Source organism: Pezoporus wallicus, unplaced genomic scaffold (genome assembly GCF_028554395.1).
Source record: "Pezoporus wallicus isolate ANWC-B61680 ecotype Strahan unplaced genomic scaffold, APGP_CSIRO_Pwel_v1 contig_6658, whole genome shotgun sequence".
NCBI classification, from domain to species: domain Eukaryota; kingdom Metazoa; phylum Chordata; class Aves; order Psittaciformes; family Psittacidae; genus Pezoporus; species Pezoporus wallicus.
Genome location: NW_026642312.1, coordinates 4,817,757 through 4,833,383, shown reverse-complemented (window position 1 = coordinate 4,833,383; position 15,627 = coordinate 4,817,757). Strand labels below are relative to the sequence as shown.

Genomic DNA, 15,627 nt, shown 5'->3' with positions numbered 1-15,627 from the left:
GAGGCTCCCTCTATCCTTTCATACCTGGCCAACTCCCTCCTCCCTCACATACCACTTCACCATGATGCTGACGGGACAGCTGCAGTAATCTAGCAGAGTACCTGTATTGCTAAAGTCACTATGATGCATTCAGGTTTTTAAACTGCTAACTTTTTGAATATAAAAGATCACATTTTATCATGTTCAATTACTACAGCCTATTAATTTCTACAGTACTAACACAACTATAGACAAGCACATCTCTTTTACATGGGAAATGCAGTGCAGAGCTCGTAGTTCTTTACTTTGTACAGACAAAAAAAAAAACAAAAACAAAAACCCTATGTTTATACTTTAATAAACACATCATATAGAAAGATATTGAAAACCCAAATTGAAACATGACATTGTCACTCTGCAAAGTCTTTGCAAACATTCAGTACTCTGTAAATAATAAGAAGCAGAGGTCATCTCACCAGGTTAATCATGAGTTGTACTGCCAACATACAGTTTGGATAGATAGGCTGTGCTATCTACTCCATAGATAAAACAGAGATTTCAATTTCAGGACTGTCAATCTTGCATGTTTTCCAGCATCAGATTCCACCGCGTTTTATGAAGATGCAACCTGAAGCTGAGTGAAAAATAATTCAAACTGCTTGCAATGGTGCTGCAGAAAGGGTTTCCAGAGGAAACATGTTACACACACACTACACTGATGTGCACACTGCAAATACAAAAATCTGTGTCACATGGGGAAAAAAAAATAAATACACCAAACCTGGATCAAAAGAGACAACTCAAAGGGTCTCAAAACAGTCCTTTTCGACAAATTATTTTGACATTTTTAAATGATCAAGACAAGAAAAAGCAACCCATGAGAGTTCAGACAATTGAGAGATAGATGGAAAAAAAGTACAAAAGAAAAAAAAAGAAAAAAAGGAAGATATTAAAATTATAAATCAAAGACCATTTAGTTTCACACCAGGTGTTAAAACCCTGCTTCTAGATGCCATTAATCTCAGAGATTTAACAGGCTTTAATGGGAAGAGTCTCATTCTCTGTAGCAAGAAACAAAGGTTCTTTCCATTAGACACAGTGACCTCATCCATCCCTCTCTGATCCTCCTTCACCTCATATGTAGAGTTAAGTACAGCACAATTCATCACTTCAGTACAAAGCTGTTTGCAGCTCACTGGTCCACAGTTATGTTTCACACCAGGCACAGAGTTTCCAAAAGAGAATGAAGCTCCTTCATTCCATTCTGAAACTGCTACTGCTGCTTTGAAGCAATGCAGGGTCCTTTTAACAAACAACTACCACTACTAAGGAGCCTTTCATTGTTATGCTTCATTTGTTACAATTCCCCAAGCCTGGCACAAAGAGAAACTTCCCACCACCACACACACAGTGCCACAAGGCAGACACCAGAAGAGTTAGAAGGGCCACAAGGAAGGACTCTTCACAGATGGATGAGCTCAAAGAATTACGTGGGAAGGCAAATGGCTGACCTATGAAATATTTTTAATTGGTAATGACCTATGCTATATACCTCTTCCTTTTCTCTTGTTACTGCTCTTATTCTGCAATTACCCTCCAGTTATCTAAAGCACAGATTCGTATCCCATCTTCCTACAAGAAAAATACTCTTTCCTCAGGACTGTATATTTCTATTTGAAATATTCATGTATCTTTGTCATTGCAAGTTTTGGTCAAGACACTTAGAAAACCTTTGAGCCTCCATTTCAGCTGCTTTAGTCTTGGTTTTGCTACTGTTATAATAAAACTATTTTTACCAAGAGCGACAACCCTCTCCAATCTAATGAAAAACTGTTATTCATCCCTCTTGTGTTGGCTTTTTTTTTAATTTCAAGTCCCCTTGGAAAAAATCCCAGAGGAAGTACAGGTACTGGTACTGGAAATTTAAACACTACTTACATGAATCCATTCATCTAGGGACCATAAGCCATTGACTGAAAACCAAAGACACTGTTTCTTTCATTCCCAGTATCTGCACCTCCCCTAAGCTCCTAAAACCCTTTTAATTCTTAAGAACTTTCTTCAGTAGTTTCTCATCCTTACTTACCTTTCAATCCCTTCAGTTCAATTTACCTTTTTTCCACTAATCTTCTCCCATGACCCCTCTCTCTTCCAGTAGCCTTACCTGTTTTGGCCATTTCAACTATCATTATGCAACCCTGTCGCTTTTAGCCTTGCCCCCCCTCGATCATCATAATATAACTCAAACATTTTGCCTCTCAAGCTAGTTCACAGACACAAAAATATTGCCAAGTTCAGTGCTCTTTTCTCATTCTCTTTGTACTCTCTCAAGGTTTTGCCATTTCATCTTGCTTCTTTCTCCCTCCAAAGTGTACCATGTCTACACCAAAATGGGTGTCAATAGGACTATATGTAGTGAGAAATGGTGTTTTGATAATTCCTTGCTCTCTGACAGGCAGTGCAGACTGTACAGGGAACATAGTAAGAAAAAAAAAAGGTGAGAACTGAACTCTCAATGAAACAGCTTGAACACATTAAGATGAATTTAACTGTAATTTATCAAGTGCCAAAATAAGATAAAAAGCATTTATCTTAGAATGATGGAAAAGTCTCCAAGCTCAGTGCAAGACCACAAATTACATAAGAGCTTAATTTTTTTTAGAATGGTTTCATCAACAGAGTTCTCCTCGGATACTGCACCCTGCAACCTTACTATTCACAGAACAGTATGTAAGAACCAATGTAGTGGGCCAGGCTGGATGTTTTAACCCAAATGGAATGACCAAACTGGCTCAGACTAAATATCCAGATTGACCCACTTTCCTGTCTCCAGAAGCAGCCAAGAACAGATGTTTAAGGCAACAGTAAAACCAGAGCAGTTGTACAGAAACACACTCCCCCATTCTCCCAACAGCACTTACTGCGCAGTTTTCCACAATTTGCAGCTCAGCGACTTCCTTACCTAGAAACAATACCTTGGTTTGCAACCTTTTTTTTTTTCCTCCCTCCTTTTCCAACTTTGTTCAGCAGATCTTTATGCCCATGGAACATGCATAGGATCCCATGGCAAGGAATTTCAGAACTGACCTACACATCATGCAAAGAAAACCTTCTTTTCCTAGCTTTGAAACTGTTACCTGCCTGTTTCACCTGATACCTCTTCTAATACAAAAATAAGGTGATACTGAGTATTCATTTCCCATCCAGACACCTCACAGCTCTTGCAGTTTTACAGACCTCTTAACATTAGCATCTGGCCACTATCTCTTCTCCAGTCTGGTGACTCTCATATAGCCAGTTGTTATTGCAGGGAAGCTGCTCCATGGATGCCTTCTGCACCCTGCTGCCTTTCTTCATTCTTGTTGCCCTGCTCTGAACCTTTTCCAGTTCTATTCCACTTGTTCTGACATAAGGAGACCAAAACAGATTTAGAGACTGGCCTAATGATATTTTGCTTTCTTTCCTTTCAGAGCAATTCCTGACATAAATTTGCCTTCTGACTGCTACTACAGAGCTGGGTTGTTTGTTGGGTTTTGTTTGTTTTCTTTTTCTTAAAATACTGCTTCCCAATTTTAATTAAAATTACTGTCCCAAGATCTCAGGCCAGCTCAAAATAATTTACCATTACCGATCCTGAATTTCATTCACCATTTTAATGGCCACTTTGTTTTATAAGGGTCTTCTGCAGTTTTTTAGTCTGCCCTGTTTTCCTTTGCCTTCTTTTTCCCTCAATAACTTAGTTCCAGAATCAAACCTTGTCACCACACTTCTGTTCCAATCTACTTATGAATATATCTCCCTGGGCACTCACAGAGATCTCTGTGGAAATCCACTGGTGATATCCAACATATTTTTCTGTTTTGTTTCTTACCATTTAACCAATTATTTACACAGTTTGCAGTCCTCACTCTTAACCTGTGCCTGTTCAGTTCTTTTAGAAGGTTTTTTTGAGAGGACTTTGAATACAAAATGCCTTTTCAAAAAGTAGAACAATACATCATAAAATCTCTTTCATCTGTATGCTGGTTACTTCCCTCAAAGGACGACAACAGTTTAGTAAGACTTGACTTCTAATCGCAAAAGTTCTGGCAGGAAGGGATCCCTGGGAGTCATCCAGTCTGACCAATCACTAAAAGACACAGTAGATCAGATCAACTGTTCAACTAAGTAATGAGAACAATTGTCCAACTGAGACTTGAAAGCCTCCACTCAGAGAGATGACACCCCCTGCTTTCCAGGTAACTTCTTCCAGTGCTGCTACCCTCCTAGTGAAAAAAGATTTTCCTATAATGCCCAATCGGAATATTTCAATCTGCAATCTGTGTATGTTAACCCCCTCCTACATTGTTTGCCATTACTAAGAACATTGGTTGTGTCATCTTTGTAAGCATCCTTCAAGTATTTAAAGGCTAATATTAACCCATTTCTAAATTTCCTCTTCATCAGGCTCCCCTTTATAGAAATCAATTCTTCCTCCTTATCTCCATCATATTTATCTGATGTTTTTTCTAAACCAGCCTCTAATCTAATTTTTAAATTAATCCACTCAATTTAAACAATAGACCTATTGGTTTCTAGGCTCCCTGATTCCACATGAATGCGTTCTAAAAGACGGCATCAAATTAGACATCTTCAAGTTCTCAACAGCAGAGATACTTTAAAGCAAAAGGCTGCACACCACAATCAGTAGCTGGTCTACTTCACCCTTCCATTCCTTAAACACTTGGGTGAGATACATCTGCACCTGTTAAACAGGGAACACACAATTTGTTCCACAACCTCTCCTACAAATGTTTCCAGCTGAGAAAGGCAATCTCATAAGCCTCCCACAGCAGGCTTCAAAATAGGAGCCACCCCACACTTTTCAGTGGTAACCACATCTACACAAGAATTATTTCGTTTTCTGCCATGGCTTTATCTCAGATTGTTCATTTCATGATGTCATTATATGCAAGCCATGCAGACTCTTCGACTGGCTTCCTGATACTAGTGTGTTTTGTGTTTTTTGTTTTTTTTTTGTTTTTTTTAAAAAGGACAAAAGAAAAGCATTTATTAATTTTCCGTTTAGCCTGACAGTAGGATATTTTTGGTCTTACTTCCTTCTTTGAACACAACCACATCTTTTTTTAAGATGTTCTCTTGCTTTTAATAGTCTTCTCTACCTTGTCATTTAGCTATAAAGGCTTCCTTTTCCTAATTCTTTTTAGACTGACGGTAGGCATTTGTGTGGAGCCTTCAAAACAGCATCCTGAAATAGTGTCTCTGCCACCTACAAACATGTTACTCTTACAGTTGCCCTTTTAGTTTGTCTTTAAATAAACATACCCAATTTATGTAGTTTTCCTTTTCCAAGTTGAGTGTAATTTAAGAGAGGGAAGAAGAAAGGAGAATTGCAGGCTGCTTTCCTTGCACTCCTCCCATTTCCATTTCTTGCATTACTTTAGCTTAGGGAGGAAAGAAAGGCAGAATAACTGTAATGGTCTACAAAGCCATCTCACAAGTCTTTTCACAGATAGCATCTTACAATCTCTCCATGACATCAGCATCTACCCACTGCACAATCTCTTACCTACCTTTTAGTCACCATTCCTCTGTAATCATCTACTGCCCCTGTTCAGCGTTTGTGCAGAGCCTAGCACAGTGGGGTCCTGGGTCTACCTTGTGGGCTCCTAGAAGATAAGGAAACATAAAAGAGAAATAATAGGTATTGAAAAGACAGCTCATCAGCAATTCTCAGACATTTATAGCAGTCATAAACCATCTGTCTCTCAAGACAATAAATTAGAGATGTAAGTCACTGAACCACACAGCATGAACAAGAACCAAACAAAGCAGCAGGAAAAATAATTCTTTAAAATAACTGTCAGCTTGGGATAAGAACCAGAAAAGACGAGTACTTGTAACAGAACTAACAAAATCCATGGGACATACGAATTTGAGAAAAATCCTCACTGTAAAAATCTCCCTTGGAACTGTAACCACAACTTAAAATTAAATGTGCCTAATGCAGGCCCTAAGTGAAATCTGTGACAAAATTCAGGTGGACAAAACTTTAGTATTCTTTTATCTCTCCATAAAGCAGGAAGTTCAAGAGAAAACCGAAGATTACTGTCTAGCGTCTCAAAACAATACAAAGACATTTTCAAGAAAAAGATGCATCATCAAGAACACTTCAAGACATTAACCCATTTTGTAGGAATGACAAAGACAATATAAATATCAAAAAAATCATCTTGCTGTTTTCTTTATTGAAACAAAGAAGGTACTGCTAATCAATCAAGTGCTATCTTTACATGAAACAGGAGGACAGGAATAACAGAGCAGTTTCCTGCTCTCAACACCTTGACAAGAAGGTACTTCACTTCAAAAGTAAAAAACAATAATAGTCCATCCAATTTAAGCTTCCTTGAGATTAAGAATGTCTACAGCACAGAACAAATACACTAGTAATCAATAGTTCACCCTTGAACCTAAGCAGAGACCTGAGACAAAAAGGACTCATTGTTCCATTCTGTTTACTCATAGACTGTACTGGATGACTGGTAGTGCTTGCGATTTTTTTCCAGTGCTTTTCTGACCTATGAAAGTCTCAAGAAATCTGCAAGATGCATAAGCAGTACTGCATAAAAAACATTTTATAGCAAGGAATCATCATATGAGCAAGAACTCCTTTCCAGGTTAGACACCCAAGATCCAGATTTATGTCCAACACGTCAAAATTTCTCCTAAGCCCTCTCCTATCAACAAGTTATTCAGATTTTTATCATTTACATATTTTATTCTAAATTAAGAATTTATATCATATGCACATATATACACACCCCTCCATGAAATTCAGCAATGTCAAACTCTGCTGTAGAAGTTGCCAAGAGCAGATTTAGATAGCGTTCTCCACAGCACAGGGAGACCCAATCAAACATAAAGGATTGAAGGTCACTTTGAATTTCATAGTCCAAGTTGGTAGGTAAAGCTTATATTGTCAAGAAGACATTGCATTACCTTTTCTTTGCCTCCCACTTTTCAGAAAGGCAAGAGCAAATTTAAACCTTGGAAGAGGACCAAGTTCTGCTTTTTATATTACTATGTACCAGAGAATACTTGAACATCTCAGCACAACTACCCAGCACCTGTCCCTGTTGATGACAAAGTACTCCAAGACATTGGGTTCGTCAAGTAATTAATTATAACTGTTACCATACAGTAAGTTCTACAGACAACTACAAGCAACCCACCTCTAAGATATAGTGTGCTAGTGATTTATGTACGCACTCACTACACCAGAATGAGCAGCTGAATTATTATGCTTTGAAACATTACAAATAAGGCTGTATACCTCAATTTTTCTAAATAAACGTGACAGTACTAATGCTTTCTATATGCACTTAAACTCACCACTGTCCCCTCACCACTCATTTCAGAATTTGTGTTTCTCCATAAATATCTCAGATTTTATTTTAGGAAAATAAAAGCTTTAGCAAGTTTATTCTTATTCTCATTTTAAGAATTACCTAGACAAAACAGGAAGGCAAATGATGAATCCACCTTATGGATTTAGGGAAAACATGCATGCACACAGAAACAAACTCAAAGCTTGGATATTTACAGATTCATACCTTGTTTCCCCCTTACCTCTTAATATGGCAACCCTGCTGTTCTAATGACTGCAGCAGCACCCTCATTGGGCACTATACAGTATATGCTGTGGGTAGGGTAACACTAGAAAAATAGCTTGAATATTCATTTAGTTAATCTAAAGTTAGGCTAATTCAGCCTACACAACCGACACCAAACCAGTCTTACAGAAATCATAAATTAAGCCACCAAAATCAGAAGACAGAGGGAAAAAAAAACAACTAACAAACAAAACAAAACAAAAAAATCACCTACTTTTTTCTTTCTTTTTTTTTTTAATTTGGGGTATATAACTATGTTTTAGTTTACTTTTGCTTTGGTTTTGCAACTTTTTCTAAAGTAAAAAGGCTACAGTGGCTGTGCTTCCTGCCTCTATCTACCACCCTTTCCTTTCAAAAAGGCTTTTGAAACTGGTGACCAATTTCAAACTCACACAAAAACTTCCATGAAAATGACCAGGTAAAACAAGAGGCAAGCTCACTTTCCAAATAGCTGGTTTTCCCTGCTCTCATTAACAAACATTTTACTTGCCAAGAAGTGCATAAATTTTAAAAACTAGGGGGGGGAAGAAAAAAACCCAAGCAAACAAGGAAAAAAAACACCTTCTGCACATGGATAAAAATATACTTAGGTATATACTAGCGGGAGTTTTCCAGAAATATTCAGTAGATTTATTAATAAATACATAGGAATGGTGCTTCCCACTGCAGTTAGAATATGGTATTGAAGTCATTGGTATAACCAAGTGGTATAATTAAATCTAGTGCGAACATGAAGGAAAGTGAACATGCAGTTATCAGCCTTCGCTGTCATACAGACAGGGGCTCTGCTCTCACATCTGTCTAGTGCATTAGGCTGGCTACACACTGAATTGAGTAAAGAAATAATCGTGGCATGCCCAGACACTGCGGCTTGTCTGCATGCTGAGACTTCCCTCTCCTGTTGCAGCTGCACGGCACTGCTCAGGCAGCATGCCACAGCAGCAACCTCACCTCACCCACTCAGCTGGGCGCTTGCCTTGGTACCCAGTACCCAGGATTTTCATACAACACCTAATGGAAACCACTGCTCCCCTTGCAAGGTAAAAAAGGACACTGAGAGGGCTAAGAGCACACCTGCTCCACACCACTCCACTAGCCAGCCTTGGCTTTTGCTCCACAGAGATCACAACCCACATTAGACAAGTGACCTCTGCTGATGCTGGTGGAGCTGAAGTGTCAACAGCAGCAGGGAGATGCTCTTGATGCTCTTTTTCACCACTTCAGTGCTCTCACCATCTATGCTTAGGAGAAATGAGCATATATAAGTAATTTTATTTACTGCTTAAAGCACTACTGAACAAATTATTTGTTTTTGATGCTATCTGGCAGCAGGAAAGAAAATCATGTAAGAACAGAAGTGTACCAAAATTGAGAGGAAGGCAGGAAAATATTAATAATAGTAATAATAATAATAAAACCTGTCTGCATTATGCAAATGTAGCCCACTTTCAGGAATGAATCAAGGGTGAATGCTCAGAACAGCTGCTATATACAACCTTGTGCTCTTTTTACGAAAACTAACGTTGCTTCTTATAATGTATGCTACCGAATATTATTATTTATTTTCCTCTTTTGATGATGAAGAGGTCCTCACATTAGGAAAGGGATCTCATTAAATCCAGTTTATTTGCTGGACTAAAGAACAGATGCAGAAAGATGGCAATTATTAAGCAAAATCTAGGCACAAGGAACATGAAGAAATAGGAATACCCTTCTTATGAAGCTTCAGTTTGTATATGTTTCTCAAATCACAATATCAAGTAAAGTAAAACCTAAACAAATGTAGGAAATTTTAGGAAAAAGAGCAGAGCAAATTAAAAAAAAATCAACAATGTCCTTGAGTGTGTCCCAGCCACCATGTTTGAGACGACAGAACCAACTCAAAGAAGCAAACAACCAACCGACCCACACTGCAGAGAAGTTCAATGTATGGAGCGCTACATGCAGGGATGGGAAATGTCCAGGTCTTCACAGATGTGTCTTCTGGCTCAGATATCACATATCAGATCCAGAAAAAACAGGAGCAGCACCAGCACTCCATGATCTCCAGCATTGTTCCTGCCTTGCTGAACTAAAGCTCCAAGTCATGAAGAACCATGGACATCAGCACACACGTACATATACTCCCACATGCAAACCACATAAGTAATAGATTTTACTCATCCAGAGTCTGTCAGGCTCGCTTCATAGGCATGGCAAATCCAACATAATCAGAGTATGAGACATGGCCCATACAAAGATCATCTTTGGAGAAGAGTTCCATAAAGCAGACTCACTGCATTTGCTGGAACGTATGCCAATGCTAAGGAGTATGAGCCCTAGTTAGATTCTGCATATTGATAGCTAATACTATTAGCCATGGTACCTTTTTTTCCAGTTTTACTGAAAGGGAAGGTCTTGACAAAGAAAATTATATTCATGAATAACCCACAGCTTTAATCTTGTTCACAGGATGACTTTATTCTCCACTGGGCCAAAATAAGAACAAATACAGAATGGCAGGATGGGAAATGTATTGCTGACAGAAAAGCATAGACCAGAATGTGAAGTCGCCAGTCAGTCAGAGTTCTCTGGCTAAAAATTATAAAACAGGATGACATAATAGCTATTTAGTTTTGCAGGGATTTGACTAATAATGGCTCATTTAAAGCCACTGAACTTGCCCTACGTACTTGCTTTAACTCCATCTGGGTCAAAGTGACAAGACATGTTAGTGTAAATTTAACCTTTTAACTAACCACCACAGATTTATAGCTCAAGAGCAGCATTTAGTTCTTGCCAAAAACAACCATGATTCCCAAAATAGTAATTTTTAAAGTATAATCCATTATTAAGACTGCTGACAGAAGGAACAGTATTATGTAGTTTAAAATGCTAGAGATGGAGAAAAACAGTAATAAATTATTGTGGTCTTGCTCCCACTAAAGTCACGTCTTTCATGAAAACTTCAAAAAGCAGGGAAAACATGGCCTTTATCAAACTTTCTGCAAATGGCACAACTGCGTATTTTTATTTAAAATAAATCAGTTCTGATACACCTCTGATCTTGATTTTGACAGCAAAACTTCTGAAAATATATGTTCTTGAGCATAACACCATTTATCCTCACGCTTTTTTGGTCTTTGACTGAAGTCTATAGGACATTTCAAGTGCTCTGTTCCCACTAGTACTCACTCTCTACATGTCTCCATACTCTTACATTGTTTCCTGAACCTGAAGTTCATAGGACTGATAATCCAGACAGACTTTTCTAGCTCTAACATACTGACAAGACTAACACTTCTTAGACATGTCATGTTAATACTGACAACACAAGAAGCTGAGAGTTTCATGACCAGAGAAATCAATGCCATACTGAAAGTCAATGAAGAGGATTATTAAACACTGTAACATAACATACACAAGATCTATTCTTGTGTGTGTGTGTGTGTGTGCATGTCTACAAGATTTAGATTAAAAAAATGTTTCTAGCATTTATGTGTGTCCTTAAGATGAAACTTGACAGATGATTTAACTTTTCTTTTTGTTTGGGCAGGGGGCTAAATATTTCAAGAACATCACAGAACAACCTTCTTGAGTCTCCCTTCTTTCTCAAAATGCAACACCATACTGCTTCTACCACTTCTACAATTTTTACCTGTAAGAAAAATTGTCTTAACATCACTCCACCCATGCTGATAACATTTTATTCCATGGGCAATTGTTGTTATTTCTCTTCTGGAAGTTTGCCAAGTGATTTCATGTCCTCGCTAATTCTCAAATTTAAGTCAAACTCTCAAAGCTCATGCTAGCACATCAATCTTAAATTTCACTGATCACCATGTAAGTTCTTCAATATCTATGCCAATTGAGGAAAAAAAAAGCAAATGCGAATACCCTGTAACCTATGCATTTAGTCTGCATGAAACCAAACAGTTGATCCCTTTCTTTCATTAACCTGTATATGGCTACTTTATTTTCCAAAGAAGGAAAGTAAGCTAAAAAAGGTAAAACCAAAACTATGGGTATCAGAAGAGAAATCCTGAGCAAAGCATCTTTAGATACGTAACAATAAAACATTATGTTTTATCTGATCTTCTGCAAAAGCCAGTGAACCTTTTCAATCCAATTTCAAAAATTCAAGAATAGCTTAGACGACAGACACTGAGAAAAAGGCCCACAACCCTCAGGAAAACTCGAGGTTTTTTTACTGTTCTGAAAGACATTTGCTGTACTGCAGGATAGCAGCTAATATATTTTCTGTAGCATACTTAATGCAGAGACATCTGCTCGCTAGTGGACAAGGATGAAGCTTGGGGTTATGAGACCTGAATTATACTTTTGGCTTAGCAGCTGATTTGTGGTGCAGCCTTGAGAACCTTGATCAGTCCCTATTTCACCATGATAAAATGTAAAGATGTCTTTTAACATTTTCCTCTTTCCTTAAATAAAAGGCAAGTTTTTATATATCTCAGTGAACTGCTTTGTGAAAACTGCAGTTCCAATTAACACTGAACTCCAAAGCACAGTGACAACTTCAGGAAACCTTTATGGTCGCATTCCGCCTGTCAGAGAGCCCAGCTGCCTTCTGGAGAAACAGGACTGAACAGATTTATGTAGGTACTGCAGATGCCAAATAATAACGAAAAGACTAATCCTGAATATTGCAGCTGCTGCTAACTCTCATTGCCTAACAATGCAGAAAGCATTACACTCGCTATTGCCTACAGCATGCACTGCTTCAGAGAAAAAAAATTGAAATTATACGTAGTGTAGGAGAATCCAAGATGATAGTCTGAAGAGAAAAATAACTCAGTGCATATAGCTTGAGGTTATGAGGAAAGTGTCTGCTAATATGCAGCAGGCTCCCATAATTGTGCAGCTGAAGTAATAATACCCCAATAAAATGCCATTACAAAGTACAGTGTGCCAGTTTTCACACATCAGTTTATTCCACAAGCTGACTTAGCCACTTTGGTAGTCTAAATGCTTCAAAATGATTTAAAGAAATCATATCCACTACATTTTAAAGACAGAAGACCATATTAAATCCTGTGTAAGTCTATTAATTTCAATTGTGATATATCAGATAAAAAAATGGATTTGTAGTCTACTTTTCAAATTGGAGGCAGATTTCCTAAACAAAAGGGAGGGTGGGGGCCATGATGCAACACTTCAACAAGCTCCAGACAATTGAGGTTCCCAGCCCAAATGTACTGGAATAATTTATAAGAATAAGAGAAAGAATTAAAAATAGTTTCATATCTACAGTGCTTTCATATTCTGCCTCAATATTTTTTTTTTTGGGGGGGGGAATGGGGAGAGGCTTTAAATTGTTCTCCTTCAATGACGGATGCTTTCCCTTCTTCCATCTCAGCATGCATGAGACAAAGACAAAAATTAACTTATCCATCACCAGAGCCAGAAGACACAGCACAGTCCAGCTGGTACCATAAGCTGCAAACTGATAGATGCTCTCCCCTCCCCAGCAAGCTCCTTAGCTCTTCTCTCTCTTCAGCACAAAGTTGAATGCTCTAGATTTTTATTTATTTTCCTAGGTGGCTGCAGAGACGGCAAGACCATGACGGCTGTGATCTGGAAATATTCCAAACTTTGTCTGAAACATTCTTACTCAAGGCCAAATGTCTTCCCCATCAGTAGTGAAAGCATTCAATAATTTGGCATTCTTCTAGCAGCCTATCCCTCTTTTTGCCACCCAACGTGCACGCACACTCCCATCTCCCTGGCTGCTCTCAGTGCTGAAGCAATCACAAATGCCTCAGGCAAAGCAAAGGTACAGAGGTAAACACTTTAATCCTGGGCATCATCCCAGGAAGGACACACATAATAATTTCCAAGCTCCTCCTCAACAAATTCTTTTTTCCCTTGTGTTCAGTACTAACAAAATTAAGGAAAGAGAAGAGTTCAATGTACACCTAGGATACCTGTCAAGAATTTCATTAAAATGTCTAGTTCATCATAAGCTGTTACTAAAAGCAAATGTCTACTATTCCCTGTTGTGCCCTAGGCTTAAATGACACGGCAGGCAGCAGATCCCAGCACTGCTCTGCACTGTGCCCACAGCTAACTTCTTTTTACAGCCCTCCTTGCCCTCCTCCAGTATCTCAAATCTTTGCAGACTCTATATTTAAAGTGGCATATTACATTAACTTTCTTTTTTAAGGGTAAACTTCTAAGTAGAGCATGAAGTAACTGATTCTTCATTCGCCACACTGGTGTCCTATACCTTCACTTCAGACAGCAGAATACCTGGATCTGATTTTGTTCCTGTATTTCAAGTCTGCTTGAGATACTCACTTCATGTAAAAACCTAAAAGAAAGGAAGAAGTTTTGGTACCTGGTGCTGGGGATGATCTACAGTTTGTGTACTCAAGTGGTTGGGAGAACTTACACAGAAAAGCAGAGAGATTAAGCATGTTATCCTGAGGGGTGTTCATTAATATGCCATGTTAACTTCAGTATCTGGTATTGGTCCTTACTGTCTTCAAAACTCACCAAGCAACACTTTCAATTTAGATTTTAATTCACAACATCATAGTATGAATCAGTAAGGCATGCAGAACTGAAGCAAACTGCCCAGTAACCAGGAAACTCCTATTAGAAATGCATGTAGGAACAGTCAACAATTTGAACTGTGACATAGAATTTGCTTACTAGGACAGGATGGGAGGATGCCTGTCCTGTCTGCAAGCACTTGTACAATTCCACTGTTTCTGATCATTCATAATTATATATGAAGTAAAAGGTATTTGATTTAAAACATCTGCACCCAAGCAAGTCCCTAAAATTTTCCTAGAACAACAGCAGGAAATAAATAGCACAAACAAGGAGAGGAAAGAACTAAGACACACCCAGACTCAATATGGAAATCCTAATGTTAGGACTAGTACTCTCTTCAGAAACACAGACAATGCAGCTGGAGAAGTTGCCATGTTCTAAAGTTCTCATTCTCCAAAGGTAAGAGAACATGAAACAATGCAACAAAGCAAAAAGAAACGTGCACCACAGATAAATCTGTGAGATAATCACACTTTGTCTAAGATAAGGTTCAAACACTACCAACTGACTAAATGCACACACTTGGTGCCCATGCTGAGTTTTCCAGTGCTTTTACCCGTCCCACATCTTAACTTACTCTCTAACTTTCTACCCCAAGGTCTGAATTCCTTCAAAACAAACTAATTTGGCTCTCACATTACATTGTGCTGGAAACAGTACTGATACATAGAGATCATAGATGAAAATTAGACCACACAGAATTATATACTACATTATCCTAGATAAAAACAATGTTAAAATGGGATTTAAAGAGAGTAACATTGAAGTAAAAGGATAAAAAAAGTTACATATAATTGTTGTAGTATTTTACAATCATTATTGCAGGTAAGAACAAACTGAACAAAAATCTGAGAGCATTAGGAAACATGAAAGCACATTTAAAATCCCAGACCACTTCAAATTTCTGCTTTATGCTGTGAACTAAATGTGTATGTAAATACTGCTTGTAGCTTCAGATCAGATGCAGCTGCATTTTAAGAACATTTTGGATTTCTTCTATTTTTCATTGTTTTTCTTACTTTGATTCACTAAAGAAAAAGTTCCCATGGCAAAGCCATTGCTTTAACAACATGAGGAATGTATCACATATATACAATTTACTTTGGGAGTGGTTGTCAGGTATCTGAAGGTTAGGGGCATTTTTTTTTTTATAATCTAGACACTAAGCTGCAGGGACACATTTCACGGCTCCCTCACAGCCTTCTCCTAAGGAAGTGTCCTTATTCTCTCATCCAGAAATCTGATTAATAATTAAAATAAAATAAAATAAAAAAAAAAAAGTTTTTCTATTCCCTCATTGGAACATGCTCTTCCCCAGAAGACCTATGGGCCTTGTACTTAGTGCTTAAAGTCCCAAGGTCGGTAGAGCAAACAGACATTCAAGCAGTCATTGTGGTTTAGGACAGAGAGTTGGGCA

General features: G+C 38.1%; 1 protein-coding gene across 5 annotated transcripts in view; it reads right to left on the bottom strand.

Moving 5' to 3' along the window:
• Window positions 1–15,627, bottom strand: part of SEMA5A (semaphorin 5A) — a 320,019-nt gene that overhangs the window by 230,992 nt on the left and 73,400 nt on the right. For 4 of the 5 annotated variants that reach the window (XM_057428775.1, XM_057428777.1, XM_057428774.1 and 1 more), the window contains exon 2: window positions 5,553–5,648. The exons of the other annotated variant lie outside the window; for it this stretch is intronic. The gene's annotated coding sequence lies outside the window, so the exon portion shown is untranslated. The remainder of the gene's footprint in view (window positions 1–5,552; window positions 5,649–15,627) is intronic. 5 annotated transcript variants of the gene reach the window in all.